General features: G+C 46.1%; 1 protein-coding gene and 1 long non-coding RNA gene across 8 annotated transcripts in view; one reads left to right on the forward strand and one right to left on the reverse strand.

The window, feature by feature from the left end:
- LOC113839306 overlaps positions 1-12,049 on the reverse strand; it is a 53,056-nt gene extending 41,007 nt beyond the window's left edge. For 5 of the 7 annotated variants that reach the window (XR_004771665.1, XR_004771661.1, XR_004771662.1 and 2 more), the window contains exon 1: positions 11,747-12,049. This is a non-coding gene — a long non-coding RNA (uncharacterized LOC113839306). The remainder of the gene's footprint in view (positions 1-11,746) is intronic. The other 2 variants (XR_004771666.1, XR_004771667.1) reach the window with 1 other exon arrangement.
- A 2,017-nt stretch (positions 12,050-14,066) lies between these two features.
- Tsga13 (testis specific 13) overlaps positions 14,067-23,768 on the forward strand; it is a 312,864-nt gene continuing 303,162 nt past the window's right edge. Inside the window, exon 1 of the mRNA XM_035450677.1 lies at positions 14,067-14,197. The gene's annotated coding sequence lies outside the window, so the exon portion shown is untranslated. The remainder of the gene's footprint in view (positions 14,198-23,768) is intronic.

The raw sequence follows: 23,768 nt of genomic DNA on the forward strand, positions 1-23,768 counted from the left end.
GATGGTGCATGCCCCTTAATCTCAATGCTTGGGAGACAGAGACAAACAGACCTCTGTGAATTCTAGGCCAGCCTGGTCTACACAGTGAATTTCAGGCTAGCAAGAGCTACACAGTGAGACCCTAACTCATAAAAACAAAACAAAAATCCAATGACCATACAATATGATTAATGGGAGTTGGGGACGTAGCTTAGTTGGTAGAATGCTTGGCACACAACATGGGGACCTGAGCATGGTTCCTAACATCCAATACAAATCTGTGTGTATTGGTGTGAGTTTGTTACCCCACCACAGGGAAGGGGAGAAGGATAGATCTGTAGAGCTGGTTGATGTCCCCAAGGTACCAGTGAGAGACCTGGTCTCAAAAAGAAATAACAAAACAAAAACAAAACAAAACAAACATGCAAAAACAAGCTGGGAATTCAAAAACAAAAATACCCAAGTTGGATGATTCCTGAGGAACAACACCTGAGGTTGACTTCTGGCCTCTACAAGAAAGAATAATCATGCTCATACCTGCACATACATGTGGGAACACTCTCACACATCAGCACACACTCACAAACACATTGTGGTGGTTTGGATGAGAACGGCCCCCTTAGACTCATACATTTGAATGCTTGGATCCCAGCTGGCAGAACTGTTTGGGAAGGATCCGGAGTTGTGAACTTGTTGAGGAGGTGTATCATGGGGCAGACCTTGAAGCTTCAAAAAACCTGAGCCGTTCCCAGTGTGTTTGTTCTCTCTGCCTCCTGGTTGTGACTCAAGATGCAACCTCTCAGCTTCTGCTCTAGTGTCATGCCTGCCTGATGCCATACTCCCAGACATGATGGCTATGGACTGTCTGAAATTGTAAACCCCAATAAACTATTTCTTTTATACGTTGCCTTGGTCATGGTGTCTAATCATAGTAATAGAGAAGTAACTAAGACATTTGGTGATATATTATTTATGATTTATTAAAGCTCACCTGAGGATTCAGAAAGCAAAGTCAGCCAGGCACATACCTTTAATGCCAGCAGCCAGAAGCTAGGAGGTAGTGGTACACATGTCTAATTCTAGGACTCAGGATTAAGAGGTAGATGGATCTCTCTGAGTTCAAAGCCACCCAGGGATACATGAGATTGAATCAATCTAAAAGAGTAACAGATCACATGCCTTTAATCCCAGCACTAGCGGAGTATAAAAGGCAGAAGCAGGCTCGTCACTATTCAGTAAGGACCATTCATTCTCCTGTCACACGGAAGATAGGAGCATTCGTTCTCCAGCTACACTGAGGAGGGGCAGCAGTTTGAGGACTGGCGAAGAGTTCCTGGACCAGCCCTTGCAGCCTGAGCTAGAGGTGAGAGTTAGTGGCTGGCTACTTTGTTTTTCTGACCTTCAGCTTGAAGTTTGAACCCCAGTATCAGTCTCTGGGTCTTTTATTTATTCATGTTATGAAGACATATGCACACAAGACTCATTAGCATTATTGTTTGGGTATTTATAAAGTCAATTAGGAAGAATTTTTTATCCATAAAACATAGTCAAGAGTAACTTAATGGCCAGGCAGTGGTGGCGCACACCTTTAATCCCAGCACTTGGGAAGCAGAGACAGACGGATCTCTATGAGTTTGATGCCAGGCTGGTCTACAGAGTGAGTTCCAGGATAGGCTCCAAAGCTACACAGAGAAACCCTGTCTCGAAAAACCAGAGTCACTTAATGATGGAGACGTGATCCAAGAAATGTCCTTGAGTGGTTTTGTTAAAATGGAGCTCTCACAAAAGCCTACATTGTATAGATTACTAATTACTTGGGCTACATGATATATATATCATAGGTATAACATATAATATGTATATATGTATGTGTATGCATAATATTATGCCTATTACACACACACACACACACACACACACACACACACACAACACATAAGCACACATATAGGAAACAGCTTATTGCTCACAGGCCCATGATAAATGAAAAGTTATATTAAATCAAGCATAAGGAAAAGACATAGGAGATTGATGCTGGTATAAGTGGTACACCATTTTACAGTAGTCATATTTATTGGTAGGAGCATACGCTGAAATAAGGAAGTAACAGAAAGAATAGCACAGAGATCTTGTAAGTCCATACGGTGGTTCTTTAAAGTAACTACCAAGTGTTATGCACTGCACAACTGTACTGCTATACATTTATGTGACCAGACATGTAGTAGGGCTTACTGACACCAGCATCACCCCCGGCCCCCAGGTTGGTAACGCCTCCTGTTCCAGAATTCTGAAAGCTGTGCTATCACTAAGCAACAAGAATCTTTCAACCCCATCATAGTCTTAGGGGACCATTTTCACATACGGGTCTGTTGCTGGCTAAAATGTTGCAACAGCCACTGACATGTACACCACAAGGAAGCGTAAAACACGCAAACAGTGCAGCATTTTCCTAGGGGACATTTTTGTTCCCGAATAACTCAGACGCAGGTCGCAGATCAGCACGCAAGTCCACGCAAACGGGAGAAGTGAAAGGAAAGGTGAAGCGATAAAGAAATGAAGCCAATTATTGTTTCTGGAAGCCCGAGTCTGAGCAGCTTTTTCATAACAAGATGCTCACACTTATCTAAACCAGAGGTTGCAAAACTACTCCCCACACAGCCCATATGCAGCCCACACCCTGTTTCTGTGTGGCCTATAAACTGAGAATTGTTTTCATATTTTAAAAAAATGGTTGGAAAAATATTAAGAGAGGAATGAAACCTCATGACATGGCAGGCCTGAATGAAATCTAAATTTTGTCATCCATAAATAGTTTTGTTGAAACGTGGCCATGCTTATTCAATAGCCCCTCCCTTCCTCTCTCCCTTTCTTCAGTCTTCCCTTCTTCAGTCATCTTGCTATGTAACCTAGGTCGGCCCTGAACTTGAGACTTCCTGCCTTACGCAGCCCCAGACTGCCGAGTGCTGGACTCAGGTGTGCACACTGTGCTCAGTTTCATTCATGTATTTGTGATGGCTGCTTTCTCACAGCAATGACAGCATTAAGGATTTGGAACAGAGACAGAGAAGCCTAAAATGTTTTCTACTTCTTCCTTTGTAGAGAAAGTTTGCTAATTACTGATCATAATGATGTTTGGATGTCACAAGCCTTTCTTCAATATTGTTAAAGCTACTTATTTTAGTTTCTAAAGTTTTTTTCTTTTTTTAAAGATTTATTTCACTTTTACTAAGGTGTGTGTGTATGCCACATGTGTACAGGTGCTCTTTATTTTTTTTCTTTCAAGACAGGGTTTCTCTGTATTGCTTTGGAGCCTGTCCTGGAACTTGCTTTGTAGACCAGGCTGGCCTCAAACTCAGAGATCCACCTGCCTCTGCCTCCCGAGTGCTGGGAATAAAGGTGTGTGCCACCAATGCCTGGCCCTGTGGACAAGTGCTCTTACAGGCTAGAAGAGGGTGCCAGATACCCTGGTGATGGTGGTTGTGAGTTGCCCAATGTAGGCACTGTGATTTACGAAAAAGAGTGACCTCCCCAGCCCCATGTTCTGGAAGTTTCTAGGATCTTCTTTTTCTTTCTTTCCTTCTTCCCTCCTTCCTTTCTTTCTCTTTTCAAGACAGGATCTCACACAGCCTCAGCTGGCCCAGAGCTCCTTGTATGGTCTCTACCTCCCAAGAGCTGGTATTATAGTGTGCTCTCCTCCTGTTTTGTTTTGTTTTGTTTTTGTGTGATACTACAGTTTGAACCTAGTGTTTTGTGCAAGCTAGACAGATACTTTTCCAACCTAGTATACCCTGTGCCAAGAATACTCTCCTGTCAAAGATTCCGCCATCCTCCCTCCTCTCTGTTCATTTCTCTACAGCCTTTTCCGGTAGCAGTGACTTGAAACAATGGCGAACTGAGAGGCCTATCATGTGTCTAGGAGGATAACAGTCTTCCTGACTAGGGTCATCTTTCTCTTTGATAGGAAACTGAGGCTGGGCATCTAAGAGCACCCTCAGTGTCGTCTGGAACTGTAGCGAACCCAAAATGGATTTGCTAGATGAGCTTTACCGACTCCTGATGGGGTAAAACAAATGTTCTCATTACTGTCTAGGACCCAAAGAAATACAAAAGTGACTTGGGTGTCCCAGACACAGGTATTCCTTACCAGTGTTTTGAGAAGGCACTTAACATAAAGAGTGTGGTCCTGAGAACAGTTAATCTGCCGGCGAGCTCACAAATAAACGAAGTGCACACCATTATCTGCTTGCTAGGAGTCCTTGTGGTGCACCTCAAATGAATCTTATTTATTTATTTACTTACTAATTTATTTTGTGGCACTGGGAGGCAAAGCCAGGGCCTTCTACATGGTAGGTAAGTTCTACTCCTGAGCTTCATCCTCAGTCTGATTGATTCATCTTCTGAGATCCAAACACAGATTCAACAGTCTTTGTCTACCTGTGTATCCCTGTCTTTCTCCCACTTAACAGACGTTTACTAGCTGTCTATGATGTGTATGGCACTGGGCATACAAAAATGTATAAAAATCCTAATTCTTGAAGACACTAGGACTCAGGAGGAAGACTACTGATCTATGCTAACCTTTCTTGATCTTTGGTGGTGCTGAGAGTTAATCCCGCCTTCAACAGTCTACTCTTGGTACCTTTGGTCCTCTTACTTCTACTTCTCTGGGTTCTGACTCTATTTCCATGTCCAATTTTCTTTTCTACTCAACCTCTATATTGAATATATTTTTATTTTATGTCATCATATTTTTGTCCACCCTAGGCAATCTCCTAAATTCACAAATCCAGTTACTGTAGCACTTCTGAGCTCCAAACTCCTCCCTCCAAGTCTACTGGAGACATCTTCACTGGGGCAGAACTTCTGTCTCCTCAGTCTTGTGGCTGTTGTAAGCCTCATCTTAGCCACCAAGGCCTCTGCTCACACATCTGATCTTGGAAGAATCCTCAAGTAAATGTGACAATAACAGTGCCTCCTTTTGTGTTGCTCACCATGTCCTGTCTATTGTTAAATTAATTAAACAGCTCTGTGGGCTTCGATTATTTCTTGTCCCATTCATGCCAACGTCTTCACTTGGCAGCCATCCTTCCTCTGAAACACCCTTCACTAGTCTCTCTGCATACCCTTTGGCCTCTCACCTTCATCTTCCCCTTGGCAATGTGTGTTAGATTAAAAAAAAAAAAAAAAGTAAATCTCCCTTAAAAGAAAAAGGCAGCAAAATACACGTGTTGCTCTTCATCTGGTTTTTTAAATACTTAGTGATAGATGGTGAAGCTCAGTTCCTATCGATGTCTCACTGCTGTCTACTTTTCCATCATCGCACCATTCTGTATTAACTGCTTCTCGATTGGTGGCCTTCTCAGTCTTTAACAACTATAAATAATGAGCCATCTTTCAATATATGTGTGAATCTATCCATTGGGTAGAGATATAAAAGTAGACTTGTGAGGTCAAAGGCTTTGTCTATTTGAAAAGTGATAAACGATGCCAGGGTGCTCTCTATAGTGGTCATCCACTTATTAAGAACACGTCCGCTTCCCCCAGCGGCCCAGACAACCAGATAACTTATCTCATTGCATTGGCAATGGGTATGCTCCTTGTGTTGAGAAAGCAATTTAAGTATTTTAATTTTCTTTTGTATTTGTTTGGTTTCAATCCGTTTGCAATATACTTTGCCCAACTTTCCAGATTTTGGGGTTGGTTATTGATTTCATCTGAAGTAATTGTAACTTCTAGGTTCAATCAGAAATTCTAGTGTTTTTATTATCATACAAAAGCTGGAAGCGTTCAGAGTTGTGTGGCGTAGACTATTTTTTTTTTTTTTCTTTTCGAAACAGGGTTTCTCTGTGCTGCTTTGGAGCCTATCCTGGCACTCGCTCTGGAGACCAGGCTAGACTATTTTGTTTAAGTCACAATTTTGTCATGTTTTTGCTACACTTAATTTGTATGTCCTGGGGAGGGGCCCATACCTGTGTGGTGGCATGTGTATGAAAGTCAGGGGACGACTTACGGGAGTTGGTTCTCCCCTTCTACTATGTGGGTACCAGGAATCAAACTCAGGTCATAAGGATTGGAAGCGAGGGACTTTAATCACTGAGCTGTCTCAAGGGCCCCTCAAGTTTTTATTCTAACAATAAGTACCAAGAGTTATTTGACAGGGACCTCACATTTGGGGGTTATGAATTGACCCTCAGAATTCCTGACTTCTAGAAACAGAGTGGCAAGATCTTCCACCCACACAATATCATTTCACTCCCCCACCAGCCCACTGAAGCACTCTGATTATTCATTAATTATACAGTGAGATTCAGACAACGTAAACACAGCTAGAAACCCCTCTACTTCTGAAACCCTAAAAGTCTAGGGCTTCATCAGCCATTAATTCCTCAACACGCTAAAGGCAAATTCTTTTTTTCCCCACTGAGACAAGAGTATCACTATACAGCCCAGATTGGCCTTGAACTCATGATCCTCCTGCCTCAGTTTCCTGAACTGTAGTATCACAGGTGTGTGCCACTTATACCTCCCTCTAGAAGGTGGTTCTTGATATCTTCAATTTCTACTGGTCTGTCACTCCGTTCTTTCCCATCTGTAATCACCCAATGGACAGTGCTGAGCTCCAACCATGTGGCAAGAATCTTCACTGGCTTTACATTTTAGATGCCCTCAGCTACATGCAATAAAGGGAAGGGTAGTGTGGCTTTGGTAGCTAGGTCACTGTGAAAAGATGCACAGGGAAGATAGAAAGCGGACAGCAAAGGACACTCGCTTCAGGTGGAGGAAGGCCTCTTGGAGGAGATGATGTTCTAAGAAAAACTGGAAGGAACAAAAGAGTATCCCTAGAAAGAAAATATCTGAGGCATGGTAGGGCTGGAACCTGAGAGAGTGATGGGAGACTGAGCTGAAGAGCTGGGCTAGGATGCCACACAAGGCATGGAAGGCCAGGAAAGGAGCCTGGACTGCATTCCAAGAGCAAACAGAGGATATGGAAGGATTCTAGGGGAAGTCATATGACAAGCTATGTTTTACGTCTCCTGGTGTCTGGCTTGAATCAGTGTTCTACCTGTGCTGGAGAGAACAAGAACAATCACCCATTAGAGGCCGGGAGTGGCACACATTTATGATCACAACACTCAAGAGGCTGAGGCAGGGGGATCACAACTTGGAAGCCAGCTCAGGCTACTTAGTTAGTGTGTCTCCTCTCTCTCTCTCTCTCTCTCTCTCTCTCTCTCTATATATATATATATATATAATATATATATATATATATATATATTATATCCCTGTCTCCCTCCCTCTCCCTCTCTTCTTTTTTAAAAAAGTCAAATATAAGCATTAGAGAGAGGTTGCTTGTTTGGACTAAGTTGGTAGCAAAGGAGATAGATTAAGCTTGGGAAATGTTTTAGAGGCAGAGTTGCCTTAAGGTCCTCAGGAACTGGATGTGCAAGTTGGAGAAACAGAATAACCAAGAAGGTCTGCACATCTTTTCAGCTCAAGTAACTGGCGGCTGGTATTGCTACTCAGTTTGAAGACGCTCAGAAGAATCCAGAATTCTCTCATTTCTTTCTTTAAATATATACCAGTACCTTTATAGACCATGAATTCAGACACTCTTCCTTGTACCTTCGTTTTCTTCTTGACTTGCCCTTCGTCCTTCCTATCTGAGAGAGCTTCCTCCAGCTCCTTACTCTGTTTTCACGTGCCCCTGAATCTGTCGCAGTCTAGTTATTCTTCCCCCTTTACCAGCATGCTTTTGACAAATACATAGATTACCTTTGTTGCTAAATCCAAGGGTTTTTCAGTCCTTCTGTCTCTTAAATGCTCTGGCATTTAATGCTGTTTTATGTCCTCACAAAGCATCTAAAGCCACTTGTCCCTTCTCTTTCTACCTCTGCAGATACCTCCCTAGTACACCTCCATCCTCACCTTTTTAAATGGCATTTCCATGGAGCTTTGGTCAGGTCCCCTTCTTGTCCTCTATCCCTCCTCTTTTGGGGATTTCATCTGTAACCATGAACTCTCACTTATCCTGATGACTCTAACACAGATGCCTCTGGAGTTTCGGCTTCACTGATATGCCAAGGATACTTCAAACTCGGTAGATTTAAAATTAAACTAATTCCTTCTAGATGTGACCTGCTTTTCTCCTCTACCATTCTGTTTACCTAAGCCGTAACTCTCCCACCATGTCTTAATCATGCAGATAAAATCAATCATCATCAGACTCACTCTTAGTTACTGAACCCTTTCCTTCTCTAGATCCCCTCTTGCTATCTTAGTTTAAGAGGTTCATGTCCCTGCTCCCACTTTTCCCCCTTAGATGTTAAACATCCTTCTGATTAATCTCCTGGCTTAAAGTTATCACTAGCAGATTCTCCCAAGAGCAGTGGTCTTTCTAAAGTGGCCATTTGATTATGTCAGAATGTCCCTTAAAATTAATCAACTTAAACAATTTAAGAGGCTGAAGAGAGGGCTCAGCAGTTAAGAGAACTTACTGCTCTTGCAGAAAACCCAAGTTCGGTTCCCAGTACCCACATGGTGGCTCACAACTGCCCGTAACTCCATCTTCATGGATATCTGACACCCTCTCCTCACCTCCCCTGGCTCCTCTATGCATGTGGCGGACATCCATACACTCAGGCACACACAAATACACATTAAATATTAAAAATTAATCAACAGCTCTACATTGGCCTTAGAGTAAGTCCAAATTTCTTAGAAAGATAAAGTCTTTCATGCTACAAAAGCCTGTTTATCTTTCAGAACTCCTGGCATGCATTCGTGCAATGTAAATGTTTGTGCAGCATCTTCAACTTGCTGGGCACCATCCTCTATGCTCAGTTCCTTGGGTGTGCCTTTTTACCTTAAGTTCTTGACATGCAGTGCTTGCTTGCTTTCGTTCCTTCTTTCTTTGGTCTGGAATAGTCCTCCGTTTATTTTGCTCACACTCACCACTTGGGTAGCTATGTGCCCTCCTTTGAGCTCTCCCGTAGATATATATCATCTCACTATTGCGTGATCAACTAACTGTGTTTTCATTTGTCTCCTCATTGCACTATAAGCCCCTGTAGGGCATAGACTCTGTTTATCTTTGTATTCTAGGGCCACAGCAAACACTCAATAATGAATTGAGCAGCAGAGTTGGGTTTCAAAGTCAGAGCTTCTCTTTCCAGCACAAATCTCACATTTCTTCACACTATTTTTTTAATATCTTGAATTTGAGGGATTCTAAATTACAAACTGGGTATATGTATACCTGTTGCTAATTAAAATACAGGAAAATAGATGTTTGGCTCCATCAGAATCCAATTGATAACCGTTTTTTGGATCGTGCTTCCTCCATCATTCCACCACCCCTGTGCTCACTGAGGCACTGGGGTTAACTGCATCTGTGATAACTGGAAGGCCTTTGCCTGGTCTCACAAACTTTCATACTTTTTAGCCTGTTGTTTCTACACCACTACAAGGCAAAGAGAGAAGAGATGCAAGGGAAACAAGGTAGATCTTACTCATGTGGCCAATGATATTAAAACTCAATGCTTCAACAACAAATCATCTTTCACACAAACACACGCCCTGATCTCTACAGCTAGGCATGTTGCAATGCAAAAAGAAAAACAAAACAAAACAATATAACAGCTAAAAATTGGAATTAAATGCAAGGAAATGTCAAGATCTTTTAGTAAGCTTCCATTAAGCATACAACATGCAAATACCCAAAATGGCAGCCCAAGCTCATCTGGCCACAGAAGCAAGAGGGATCTTTCTTCAATGCCGTATGTGCACACAAATTATCTTCATCAGAACCCAGCTATTTACATAGTCTTATCTCTCTGCTATTGCCTTGGCGATATTCTTGTTATAAAAAGGAAGAAACTGAAAGCAAAAATATAAAAAGCAAGGCCTGACTAATCGGAACACAGAGGAAGGAATCAGTGAAAGAGACATTTCGTTCACAAGGTGATGGGGTTTCCCATTTGCAAAGCAGCCTTGAAATCACACTTTGTACTCTCAGGGCCACAGTGCCAACCCATACTTATTTGTCCTTCCTGGGCCTGGACTACGTTCAATTCAATGCCTTATTTAGTCGAAATGATTCCTTCGGCTTCAATGTGTACTTTTTTATGCTTCATTTTGAAAATATCATACTTAAATATTTTCTCTTCTTGAGTTTGTTTTAGTTCCAAAGCTGAGGAATGAAGGGTTTTTTTTTGGGGGGGGGCACAGGATGGATTTTTCTTGGCTTTACCTGTCAAGAATGGCTTTCTCAAATGGCTAACAAAGTAGCCTGGCTGTGCCTTAAACCTCCTACAATAACGTTTTCCATGAGAATTAGCATTTAATTGGGATAATTTGTTTTCAACGGAAAGCAAAAATTCCTTTCCAAGAGGATCAGCGTGATAATGTCTTACCAGCTAGTGCAACGAGACCAAATATAAACCAGTTCTGAGAAACAGGAAGTGAACCTGACTGGTCTAGTCTGAGTGTCCCTGGCAGTGACGCAAATACAGAAATCAAATTAGGAAAACAAGATATGTGGGTGTGAGGCAATCGATAATAATTCAGGATGCTACAACATAAGCAAAGAAGCCTTTAACCAAATGCCATTCATTTTAATAACACCCCGAGCAGTTTGATTTCCCTGTACCACACTGGTGATTAGAGAGCAGGACGAGCTTGAGTTCCCTAGCAACCGCATGTGCTTTTGAGACAGTGCTTAGCCTTTCCGATAATCCCCTCAACCCCTTCCTTGGAAATGTATGACATTAAAAGAAAATGTTTCAGAAAGTGCTTTTTGAGATTTCCAGGAGCAACATGGAAAGGAATATAATAATAATAATAATAATAATAATAATAATAATAATAATAATAATAATATAGCTGTCCTGATAATTGTAGGCAGATGAAAAGAGAAATGTTCCTAGGTGCCCAGCCTGTCTCTACAGTTCACTGCTCTCAAGTTTAGGATTCCGATCCCGAGGGTGGGGGGTGGGCTGGGCAATGGAGGTGAGATTGTGGGGAGTTTAAGGTGGTCTCCTCTTGGAACATGGTGCAGTGCTGTTGTCTCTCAGAAGCACGCCTCTGAAGTCAGGGTGAACCCTGGAGTGTACAGGTGGCCGTTTGTGTAGGGGCAGACTGACTCATGGTTTGGGCAGGGCAAAATATGCCACATTTTCTTTCTCCTTTAAGCCCCATGAATTACCTTGGTTGGAGGACTTGGGGTGGGGGCGGTGAAGCTTTTTCCTATTGATTGTTTAATTGCACCAGAGGCTGCTTGTCCAAGGCCACTAGCCAAGAGCGGGTGTTTTTTTTTTTTTTTTTTTTTTTTTTTTTTCTTCCTGGCTAAAGTGAGGTTGGACCAGTTTCCCACCCTTTTCCCTAGATTTGAAGAAGACAACCCAGAAAATCCAGAAAGGCTACAGGAACCTGGGGTGTGTTGGCCTTTGCTATTCAAGGGTGTCCTACAGCGCCAGGGCTGCTGGGATGAAGTTCCTGCAACCCTGAATCATTGCCTCTCTCTCTATCTGGGTCCTGAGTTCGAGATCTACAACTCCACCCACCGTGTGATCTGGGACAACTGTCTGGCATTAGTCAAATACTTATTCTTGCTGCAAATGGCTGGCCATCTTTTCTATAGCCTGGGTCTCGTCTCTGTTAGCTGACATTTGACTCCTTGGGGCCCAAAGGCTCCTGGTGCTCCCGCCGTCCCACCTAACCCCCTTGCGCGCTCCCTTCCCAAGGCGACCACCTGCGTCGCCCAACTTACCCTCTGCCCCGCGGGGAGGGCCCCTCGGGGTAGCAGAGCCCTCCCTGCTCCCGGGCGGCTCAGGGGGAGCTCGGTGTTTGCCTCCAGCCCTTGGCTACCGAGGATCAGGTTCCTCCCCTCCTCCCCCTCCAGCTCCGGCCGCCGCCGCCGCCGCCTCCTTCTTGCATGACACAGCAGAACCGCAGCTGCCGCAGCAAGTCCAAACCATCCGCCCAGGAAGCGCCGCAACCAGGGCTTGGGAGGGGCGGTGGGGGCAAGGCAGGGGTCTACTCCAGGGGTAGTTCTGGCCCCACTTTGCACCATACGGTCCCCTCCTGCCCAGGGCGAGCCAACAAGATGAGGTTCGAGCTGACCAGGCCGAGCCGTGGAGGAAAGCTGGGGCTTGCCAGCAGAAGGGATGGGACCAGAGAGGAGGGGGTAAAGGAGACCCCAAGAAAGGGCAGGACATTCCAGGTGAAGAAAGGTAAGACGGGTCCGTGAAGTCAAGGGCCAGGCTGTGGACTTAAAGGAGGTCAAAGAGAGGTAAGGAGGTAGAGTTGCTGAGAAGAGAACCAGCTGCTGCTGATGGTGGTGGGGGCGGGGGTGGTGGTGGTTAAGTATTTGGGAAGGCCTGAGCTGGGCACATAAGCCAAGGGCCGGAGTTGGAAGGTAACAGGCAAAAGAGTGCTAAGGGATGAATTAGACGTGGAGTTGGAAGGCCAAAAGGATGGTGGTTAATAGAATTAGAAGGCATAACTGATGAGGTAGAAAGACATACAGTCAAGGCCTGACCAGAAGGTAAAAGATCATTCTCCCATCCCACTCTTCAAGTTACTGAGTTGCTTGGTTTTTTTTTTTTTCATAATTCCACCCATATAATTTTCCTTATGAAAATGGAAAAGCACGAGCTAACAGAGAAATAGCAATTTATTTTAGATTTATAAGATAGTATTTCCCATATCCATAAAAATTTTGAGACAGAAAATTGCAAATCAAAGTGGAACACCCCCCCCCACACACACACACCAGACTGCAAGTCAGTAAGATTAAGTACTTCAACCTGTTAGTTTCCATACATTACTGGACTAGAATAAGCCTTTAGACTCTAGCAGTGGGACGGGATTAGTGGCTTCTAATATCATGAAAACGCACTTGCTTGCTTTCTAGTCATACGTGCACATATGTATGTATACATAATTTGTAGTGTATAGCATGTACAGTATGATTAAGGGATAAGCATGTTTTCCTCATCACCCTACTTCCAACCAAACACGCATTTTACAGCGGTCATCTTGTCGCCATTTGAAAGAATGTGGTCAGAAAAGTAGTCCCCAAACTGCCACTTTGGTTCTGTCTGTACCTTACAGGTCATAGCTTCATACCTCACTTCCTGACACAAACAAGTTTTTACTGTTGTCAGCAACAAAGCCCTAATATAGCTGCGGAAGAGAAAAACTGTGTTGCATTTTGCCTCTTGAGAGCATCATGACCAGTTACCGGAGGAATGTAATTCCAGAAAGCTCCGAAGCTGGTGGTGATGGGAATTATGGACCAAATACCTGATTCTATTTGTTGTTATTGTTTGGGCATATTTTTTTTTTCCTGTTCTACCACCAGCGATCTGCGAGTGAGCTTACTGAGGGGGCAAATCTGGTTTTTCTTTTTTGACTTTGTAAAAATTTAATCAGGCCTCCTGAGAGGAAACTCACAGCTCTTGGGAGAAAATAAAGTAGGAACCACGAAATGTCATTTTAACAGAGCGTGGGTTTGGTGACTGCAGGAAAGGATTTAAGGACGCTCCTGTTCCGTTTGCTGTGTAATGAGCACGGGCTCCACGCACGCACCGACGCCACAGCTCCCGGATGCAGCGGCTCCCTTATCTGGGCTTCTGCAGCGCCACAAGCCCCTCCGGGATGCTGCGAGGGGCTCCCGGAGGGTGGTGGTGGTACAGTCGCTGCGGCCGCCGCCGCCGCCGCTGGTCCTGCTGCTGTTGTTGCTGCTGCTGCAGTCACGTGGGAGCCCCTTTAAGTTTCCATAGAGAGGCCTCTCCGGTGTCACATGATGGACATGATATAATGAAACAACACTGTGGAGAGGAAAGCATTAGGAGAGCCCACGGCTACAAAAACAAGTGAGAAGAGGTGGGAGAAAAAGAAACTACGCCACCTCCGCTGCAGCCGAGCGCACGCAGCAGCAGCAGCCTGGCGTGACAAGTGGGCGACGCCGGGGGCAGGGAGTGGGGGTCCTCGGCCCGCCCCGCGGACCCTGGAGTCCACCGTGCGCAGAGCAACTTTTAACCGGCAGCCCCGCACCTGTCTGCGAGCCTCCGCCGCCCTCCGCGACCATCCTGGGAAAATTCTAGAAGATGACGCTCTCGGGATCTACGTGCGCATCATTTTCCTCCTCGCTCGCTCCGGAGGAGGAAGGAACCAGAAGGGAAAGCAGAGCGGCGTCACGCGCAGACAGACCCCGGTAAGTTCTGCGGGGCGGGGGACACGGGCCCAGAAGGACTTGGGGACGGGGTTGGGGTGCTCGACTCCCACCCTTGGGGGGGGGGAGGTGTCCCCGCACTCCCTCCCGGTGAGGCAGATGGGTTAGCGCGTCATCCGTGCTATTTCCCCGGTGGACTCCGTAGACGGCCACCCTCGCACTCCCCCGGGGCCCCGTGTCGCCCCCGACAAGGGGCTCGCGGCTGCCGGCCGGGATGCTCGGCGGGCGGGCGAGCGGGCGAAGGAAGGTAGGGCTGCTGCGTGACACGGGCATGTCGGAGCTATTTCGCCATGTTTGTGTTGCTAAGAGCACTTTTTTTTCCCCCTTTGCGGTGGCTGGATGCCACATGGCTCCTCCGGAGCTGCTGCCGGGTTGAGAGCAAGTGGCTTTTTTTTTTTTTTTCAATGTCCGCATTCCAGCTAATGTTGCGCAGATAAAATTCAAACTTGAGGTAAACAGACGAGGAGGAGGAGGAGGAGGGGGAGGAGGAGGGGAGGGAGGGACCGGCGGGGAGGAGGGGGGGAGGACTGTTTCCATTTCGAGATCCCACCTCTTCACTCTGCGCAGACCAACATCCCGAACCTGGAGGCAACTCGCGCCTGGCTCCCACGCCCCCCCACCTCCGCTGTCAACAAGAAGTAAGGGCCGGGGGCGTGCGATCGGGAGGGATGCGACGTCTTGGTTTTGGGGGTGTCGGGGGGGGGTGCTGGGAAACCGGAGCTTTTTGACTTCCACTGTTATTTTGGCGGAGGGAAGCAGGATGCGCCCTCTTGCTCTGGGGATGAGGAGTGGGAGGGCGAGGGGGACAGGTTCCCAGGAGCGTGTCGCCTCCACCTCTGCCGTCCCCCCATAGAGACACAGGTCCCCCCCCCCCGCAGGTGGGATGGGTGGGGCTTCGGGTTTCCAGAAGGCAGGTTATCTAGCAGGTGTGTGGGGTGGGCATTTGGATTCGGTAAGTCGCTCGGGTTTGGTAGGAGACTGCGGGGAGGCAAAGCGACTGCGTAGGTAGAGCGGAGTCTAATGCTTATTTATGTATGGGGGGGTGTTTAAAATCCAGGGAGAAAAATCAAGACAGCTCCCCCCCCCAATATGTCTGTTTCAGCTCGCAGCCAGGCTGCTGCGTGAGTGGCGAGGACGAGGGCGAGCTTCGTCATGTGGCACACTGTAGGCTTCTGACAGCTTGGAGCCAGCTACCCCCCCTCCCGCGCGCGCCCGCTCGCTCGCTCGCCCGCCCGCCCGCCCGGGGCGGAAGGTGTGGGTTGGGTGGTCCGAGGAGGGTGACGTCCGAGACGGGGTGGGGACAGGCTCCGGGAGCGCCAGGGTCCGCAGCCACGGGGCGCTCGGCACAGCGTGTCAGGGAGGAGGCGGCCACGTGAGGGAGGGGGGGTCCGCAGGGGCGCGCGCGCTAGAGGCTGGGGGCGAAGTGCGTAGCTGGAGTCGTGACGGGGGTGACACGCAGCCGCCGAGGCCGCTCGCCGCCCACGCAGGGCCCCGCGCCTGGGTGGGTGCGCACTCACGCGCCCGCTCCGGGAGACGTTCCGGCGGCGCAGGGCCCGAGCCCGGCGGTAAACAGGGTGGCGCCCTCTGCCCTCCCCGCCCCCGGCCTGGCGGAGGCGCGCGATCGTGGCGGCGCGAGCCGCGGCGGCGAGCGCCGGGGCGAGCGCGCGCCCGCCCCGCTCGCCCCGCCGCGCCCCGCCCGCCGCGCGCGCCCCCGGCCGCCGCCTCCTCTGTTTTTGTTTTGATGGAGCCCGCGTGCAGCTGGCGCGTGTCGAGTCACGTGCCGCGGCCGCGAGGGGGCTGGGCGCCGGCGGCCCCGACTCCGAGGAGGGCTCGGGAAGGGGTCGCAGCCCCCTGCACAGTCGCGGGGCGGGCTGGCCGCGGTTACTCCCGCGGAGCGGCAGGATTGGGGTTCGTCGTCACAGCATCCCTGTGCGAGTCGAGTCACCTGCCCCCCCCTCCGGGCTGGAGGACCAGCCGAGGGATCAAACGGACCTCACAGGTGTGTCATCGCTAGACACAGAAGTACCTGCTTCTGGCTCTTCATCCAGGCTGCACGGTATCATCACCCCGAGACCCCTGAAATCCAAATTGAGTTAGGAGGAGTGAGGGCCCTTTTCCTCCTCCTCTCCTCCTCCTCCTCCTCCTCTCCTCCTCCTCCTCCTCCTCCTCCTCCTCCAGTCCTTGTGACGCAGTAGCAATGGAAATGGATGGGTAGCCAGCTTGGTAGACCAGATAGTTGTCGAATCATCCATATTTACCAACCAAAGGGTGAAAAATAGCCCGGATGGCTAACATGTCGCTCTGTCACTAAATGGGGCCTCGAGATGCCAGACAGGATGACTGCGCAAACATGGCTGTAACCTGGAGAAGGAACAGTTTCTTTCACACATGCGAGGTTCTGGCAGAGGTGATAGATAGTGTGAGGACTCCCTGACTGGTATCCAGGGTGGGCAGATCCCAGAGCACATACTTGGAACCATGACTTGGGGCTGCTTGACCTTTGTGGACAGCTCGGGATCAGTGCGTGTTAGCCTGAGGGCCTGAGTTTGTATACACGTATTTCTACTGTTGAAGCTTTTATCCGGACAGGTTCCCTGGTCTGAAGGGAGGAAACTTTTGGTAAATTCATTAAGGCCTTCCTTCAGGCTACCTATTCTAGAAGTTTACTGAGGAGGAGAGGGGGAGGCTCTTAGCAGTTTGAAGTTAACAGGTGGATCCCCGGGAGTATTTTCGTGTTTGCTGTTGTTGAACATACGTGTAAACTGGAAGAAGAGTCCAGAAGATGAATCTGGGTTCCACCCATGTCAGTGAATAAGTATGCTGTGGTGGTCATGGTTTGGATGTGGTCAAAAGTGTCCCTGTGGGGTACAGTGTCTGAGAAATTCTGCATGAAAATTTTGGAGCACACAGTTTCTGGGGTTTTAGAAGCTTTGCTTTTTACAGAAGTCTCCTTGGTTTGATTTTTTTTTTTTTTCTCGTTATATAAGCTTGATGGGAACATTGAGATGTGGTGGGGGTTCCGGTACGTGTTTGGAAAATATGCTTGTTGCTAACTAAGGAGGTAACTAATAACAGTAAACCGAAGCTTCTCCCTAAGCTCAGAGTTAATATTCTAATAATCTTGTGACCATTTGCATGTCTTTTGTGTCCTAATCAACTCTGAATATGCACTAATGATTGCCACCCAATAGCGTTTGTCGCATGGTGAACACAGGTAAGTGTAATAGAGATCAAGATTTTAAGGTTAATGTTCACATTTTCTGCAGTTTGGTGAGCCGAGCTGGAAGACCCACCCAGGCCAACGCAACATAAACACGAGCTTCCCTGGTTTGGGATAAATCCTTCTCTGTCTATCCTGGTGTCACCACCATGAGTGACAGACATTTTTCTTCAGCATTGTCAGACCATTTAGGCACAGTGGTTCTCAACCTTCCTAATGCTGCGACCCTTTAATACAGTTCCTCAGGTTGCTACTTCATAACTTTAATTATGCTACTGTTATGAATCATAGTGTATATATCTGTGTTTTCCGATGGTCTTAGGCAACCCCCTGAAAGGGTCGGTTGACTCCCCCCCACACACACAGAAAAGGGTCACAGTCTATAGGTTGAGAACCACTGGTTTAGGGACTCTGCATAGCTGTTAAGAGGGCTTGTTTGTTCTCTAGTACCTCCTTCAGGAACATTCTCTGTTGTCTAAAGTGAATTGATTTATGTAAATGGGTGTTTTGTCTGCATATGCTTCTGTACACCAGAAGATGGCATTGAATCCCACGAGAATATAGTAAAAGACAGTTGTGAGCCACCGTGTAGGTGCTGGGAATTGAACTTTGAAAGAGCAGCCAATACTGCTGAGCCATCTCTCCAGCCTCCAACTTTTTAAATAAATGTAACATATTATGTCTTGTGCACATCCTTGGCTCATTTTTGTCAGATAGGGCTTATCATATTTGTCACGTTGGAGGTCTTTAACAAAAGATTGTTCTCTTCAAAGTTAAGGAATGATTTTTTTTTAAATCAGTGTATCAGTGTGGCGCGCATTGACGCTAAATTCTTTACATTGGCCGCCATTAACTTCTCTTGTATTTGTTTTGCCTCCCTTACCCACTTCCATTTTGAAGCTACCTCTGCTATGAGCTGTCGTACTTTTGTGGGAAACACAGAGTACGATACCACTAATGCATTCTTATAAATGGAATAGAGATGATGGTGACATACAGTGACTTTCCCCTGTTTTCAGTTTTGCTTTTTTTTTTTCTGGCCCCTTAGACGGTGTTTTTTTGTCCTGATACCTACTGGAAGAGCAGCCTGCTGCTGTTTCCACTTACCCCCTTATTTGGGGAGAAAGAAATGGCACCCATTACCAGCAGACGTGCTTTTATGTGCTCTGGTAGGACACATGCTTCATCACATTTCATTACACTGTAATTTTCTGATTTAATATAGAGAGATGTGTGAGAGCCCCTCTGCCTTTCAGGGCTTTCTGAGATGACGAAGCGATTTCTGAGGCTGCTATCTGCAGTCTGGTACCTGATAGAGGCCCTCAAGTGGTTTACATCTTAAATGTGGCTTGTGTGACACAGGAATTGAACGTCAAGTAAATCCAAATTTAGATAGCCACTGGTGGCTACAGCATGGGACATCATGGAGGGTTTTTTTTTTTTTTTTCCTCTCTGAATCTAACATGTAATGAGCAAACATTTTAGCTAGGGTAGGGTACCTTTAAAAGAAAAACATTGGCGGTTCTAGAGCATTGGCACACATGCTTCTCGTGCCTAGATTATAGGTACTTGCTCATGACGTTTTTTCTGACCTGGGTGAGGCCCTCATCTGCAGAACATCTGTGTTATTATGTAAGCTGTCCTTGTACTTTATGTGGTCTCTCCCTTCTAGGAGCAGAGTGGAGATGTAGGGAATAGCTGTAATAATGAGTAATTATTTACAAATGGATAGGAGTAATCGGTGCATAAACCAAATGAATGCCTCACAAGTTGAATCCGGATTTTTTTTTTTTTTCAAATGTGTTGTAGGGGCCGGGCAGTATTTGTCTTGCTGATGGTTATGTCTCCACTGCTTAGCACAGTGCTTGACAACAGGAACACTCAAATATTTGTTGAGTGGGTTAGTAGTGGTGATGTCATTGCAGCCGCAGAGCTAATGTTAAGGAGTGGAAGAGAGGGCTGAGGATAGGGACTCTGATGTCACAGTTCTTCCAAGGCATTCTGGTTAAGTGTGACCTTGATTTCTTTCCTGTAAGATTCAGAGCAGGAGCTGTCACCCTTATTTGATGGCAGATTAAATATAGTCACAAGGTGTGGTGTACAGGTCAGAAGTTTCTGAGAAGAATATACACCCAGAGAAAAGGAAGCTTGTATTTTGGTTGTGTTACGACCGTCCCTGTACTTCCTGAAAGAAAATGAAATCCATGCATTGACAAGTATTAGTTAATTTGGCCCATGAAATAAAAAATAATAATAATTATATTTGTTAATAATTCTAAAACAAAGACCAGAAATGTAACTCCAAGCTTGGAGTGACATTGAGAAAACAACTTGAGTATTGGTGTGGACTCTTTATTTCATAACCCTTCAGTCTCATTGTAACACCCAAGTTAGAAACTTCTCCAAGAGGGTGTTTAAGGTAGAGGCAGACGCAAGTTTTTTAACTACTAGGAAATACATGAAAACTATGTAGGATATGGCAAACGTGGTTAGAACAAGACCTTGGAAGGTGAAAACCTGGAGTTTTCTTAAGTGTGTTAGAGTGCTGGCGATGGTCAATGATGCAGATGGTGGTTTTTGGTACATAGTCCACTCAGACGAGCCTACTTGATGCTATGATGAATGCTTGTCTTTTAAGCCTGCTTTATCCCATAGAACTCCTGGTGTCAGCCTGTCTTTCTGTCCCACTGTATGTCCCACAGTGAAAACTAGTTTGCCTATAACAATCGGAAATACTAACCTGTCACTCAAAACAAAGTCAAAAGCCATAGGGAACACTCCCAAGGTGGAATGTGAGCTGGTGATGGGCAGCATTCTCTTAAGGAATTCCTGTCTGTCTGTCCTTCATGGTTAGGTTTAAATAATTATGGAGTGATTTTTTTTTTGTCTTTTTTTGAGACAGGGTCTGACCATGTAGCCCTGGAGCTCACTATACAGACAGACTGGCCTGCCTCTGCCTTCCAAGGGGGGTCCCTTTGGGATCAAAAGTGTGTGCCACTATGCCTGGCTGATGGGGTATAAATAATAACACATAAATAAGTGCAAGCTTCTCAGACTTGTAACCAAGTGTTCCAGTAATTCCTGCTGTTGCCTTAGAAACAAAACCAAAACACAACCTTAATAAGACAGAAGCAAACACTACTGATAGCAACAGAAGTGAGCCTAACTAAACACATGAAAGGGAGCCCGTGTTAACTTGACGTGTTAGAGGTCAGTCGTGTAGGCTGCTTTTTAGGTATTCAATATAATTTACTTAGTATAGTTTATATTTGTCTGTGTCTAAGTGTCTGGTGCTGCTGTTAGATTGACAATGTAAAAATCTAGATGAGTTTGCCTATGAGAACCCATAGGACTAATTGGATTCAGGTATATCATTAAAGAGTCACTTTGAGCCTACTGAGAACTGTTTACAGTGAGTGCCCATGGTCACTAAGTTGGTATAAGAATTTAAGGAAGATGGGTGTGTTTCCAGTGACCATCCTGGCAGAGGATCACAATTTCCAGGCTAACCTACATGGTGAGACTTTCTCAAAAGCAAACAAATGAATATGATGAGGTGATTGGCTTCAATTCTTCATGGAGTTGGTTACATTGGACCCATGATTTTCTCATCTACAGAGGCTTTGTTAGAATCTTTGGCTTCCCAGGCCTTCTGCCTAGATAGGTCTAGGGTAGGATCAATAATGTATACTAAGATTCCCAGGATTGCCACCCATGATCCTCAAAGGATCACACATTAAATTAGGTAACTTTTCTCTACTCTGTGATTGTTAACATGCACGCACGCACTCGTGTGCACTTGGGAGGCAGAGGCAGGCAGATCACTGAGTTCAAGACCAGCCTGGTCTACATATGGAGTTACAGGACAGCCAGGGCTACTTAGATCTTGTCTATTAAAATATTTCTTATGGTAAATGACAAAGTTGTAAGCTGCTGGTTTATCTTTAATGTACTAAATACTAACCAATTGCCTTTCCGTTCTTTTGTTGTTTTAACATGTATGGATATTTTTTCCTGCGTGTGTAATGTCAGTATACCATGTACATGCAGTTCCTGAGGAAGCCAGAAGAGGGTGTCAGAAGCCAGACGGTGCCCTGCAACTGGAGTTACAGTTGGTTGTGAGCTGCCATGTGGGTGCTGGAAATTGGACTTCTAGCTTCTGGAGGGGCAGGCAGTGCTCTTAACCACAGAGTCATCTCCAGGCTGCAAATTGACTTTTTTTTTCCTTTGAAAGGTTTATTTATTATGTATACAGTATACAGTGTTCTGCCTGCAGGCCAGAAGAGGGCACCAGATCTCACTATTCTAGATGGTTGTGCACCACCATGTGGGTGGGTGGGAGTTGAACCTGGGTCCTCTGGAAGGGCAGCAAGCTGTTAACTTCTGAGCCATCTCTCCAGCCCCGCAAATTTAACTTTTAATTTGCAGAGTGGTAGTAGCAACAGTATTGGGAGATCACTGAAGAAAGTGGGTCTATGACACACAGATATTTTTTCCCAGGTGAAAATACATAGCTTTGGGTCTGTACTGAGCAGCGATAGCAGTAACATAAAAGTCCTCTGAGAACAGCTGACTTAGGGATGAACATGAGAACATGAAGGAGACGCCCCATATTGTATTTGCAGACATGTGGGAAGTCAGAGCACTCTCAGCCCATAGCTCACAGCTGTGGTCACAGGTAGTAGCGGCACCGAGGCTTGGAAACGAGGCCTGTGGGGCTGGAATCTGGTAGCCAGGGGTCGGGATAGCAGAGAGTAGTCTTAGAGCAGGCAGAGGAGTGTTCTTGGAGTGCTGGGGAGGCACTCAGATGTGGATTCTGAGAGGACAAGGGCTCTGGAGACATTCCAAATGATCAGGTGATTTTCAAGTCTGAAATGGGCCGAAGTAAGATTTCACAGCATCCTTTACATGAGGGAATTCATTGGACAGCAAAGTGATCCCCAAGGGAAGTATGTAAGACCTCATCTGAGAGGGAAATCAAGTGGGACGTGTGAGGAGGAGGGGGACTGGTGACGGCGAGGAGATCTTCTAAGATTTTAGAACATTAAGAAGACTAATTAACGAAACCATTTATAGCAGCACTAAATTGTGATAAAATGATTGTGAGCCTTACTTTGTGTGACTGTCACCATGTGCTGTTACTTAATTCATGTTAGACCCTTTCCAAAGTTCTCCTTGGAGCCAGTGCTTACATTTTTAGATGGCTTTAAGTTAACATGCTTAAGTCAGGTTTCTGGAAGGCAGGCGTACCACTTCTTCCGGAGTGTGTCTGATGGATTCCAGTGGGCCACAGCAAGCTGCCGCCTCCAGCCCGGCTCCTCTGCACAAGGTTTAGTTTTATCTTGAAATCCTGTGTTTTGTAACTGCTCTTAGGAAATACTGAAACTTACACTCTTGGAGCTGATTTTATATGCATGTGACTGGGTTTTAGACTTTCATAGATAGAGCTCTGGGTTTGAATCTGATTTTGAAAAGATGTGCTACTGAGATCTAGAGCCTTTTTTTCCTTGTGTTTGATGAAGGGGGATGGAGTTATTACTGACTCAGACACCTGGACGTGTTCTTTGCAATTCACTCTTTAGATTTCATTTTCTTTTGACACAGGCTCTCTCACACTACAGCCCAGGAGTCCCTGGAACTTAACTCACGTAGCCCAACCCACCTTCAAACTCAGCAGCAGTCCTCCTAAGTGCAAGAATTAGAAGCACAAACCACTACACAGTTACCTCTTGGCAGGTAAATCTGTGACACAGTTTTAGATGCTGAGGTTGGCAGGCTGAGAGTGCTGGGACCCAGAGAGTCACTTGTCATGGGCTGCTGTAGGATTCCTTCTCCTGGTCCTTCCTTGAGTGTCCTTTTTCCTTCTTACCCTAGAGCAGTGGTTCTCAACTTGTGGGTCTCAACCCCTTTGAGGAGGTCAGATGACCCTTTCACAGTGGTCTCCTAAGAACATGAGAAAACATTTACACCATGATTCAAAACAGTAGCAAAACTTGAAGTAGCAACAAATATTGAAATATCAATGAAAATAATTTTATGGTTGGGGTCACTACCACATGAGGAACTGCATGAAAGGAGAGCTTTGAAAAACCTCCTGAGGGTTGGGGGTGGCAGATAGCTAAGTTGGTAAAATGATTAGTATGAGGCCTTGAGCCCCAAACCCATGTGGAAGGCATCATGGAACACTTTTCTAATCTTAGCACTAGGATAGATCCTTGCTGGCTGTTCAATCTACCTAATCAGTGAGTCTCAGGTCCTGGTGAGAGATCTGTCTCTAAAAAATAAAGCCCAAGGTGACTACCTCAGGAAGGACATCCAAGATTGACCTCTGGC

This window comes from Cricetulus griseus (assembly GCF_003668045.3).
Source record: "Cricetulus griseus strain 17A/GY chromosome 1 unlocalized genomic scaffold, alternate assembly CriGri-PICRH-1.0 chr1_0, whole genome shotgun sequence".
NCBI classification, from domain to species: Eukaryota; Metazoa; Chordata; class Mammalia; order Rodentia; family Cricetidae; genus Cricetulus; species Cricetulus griseus.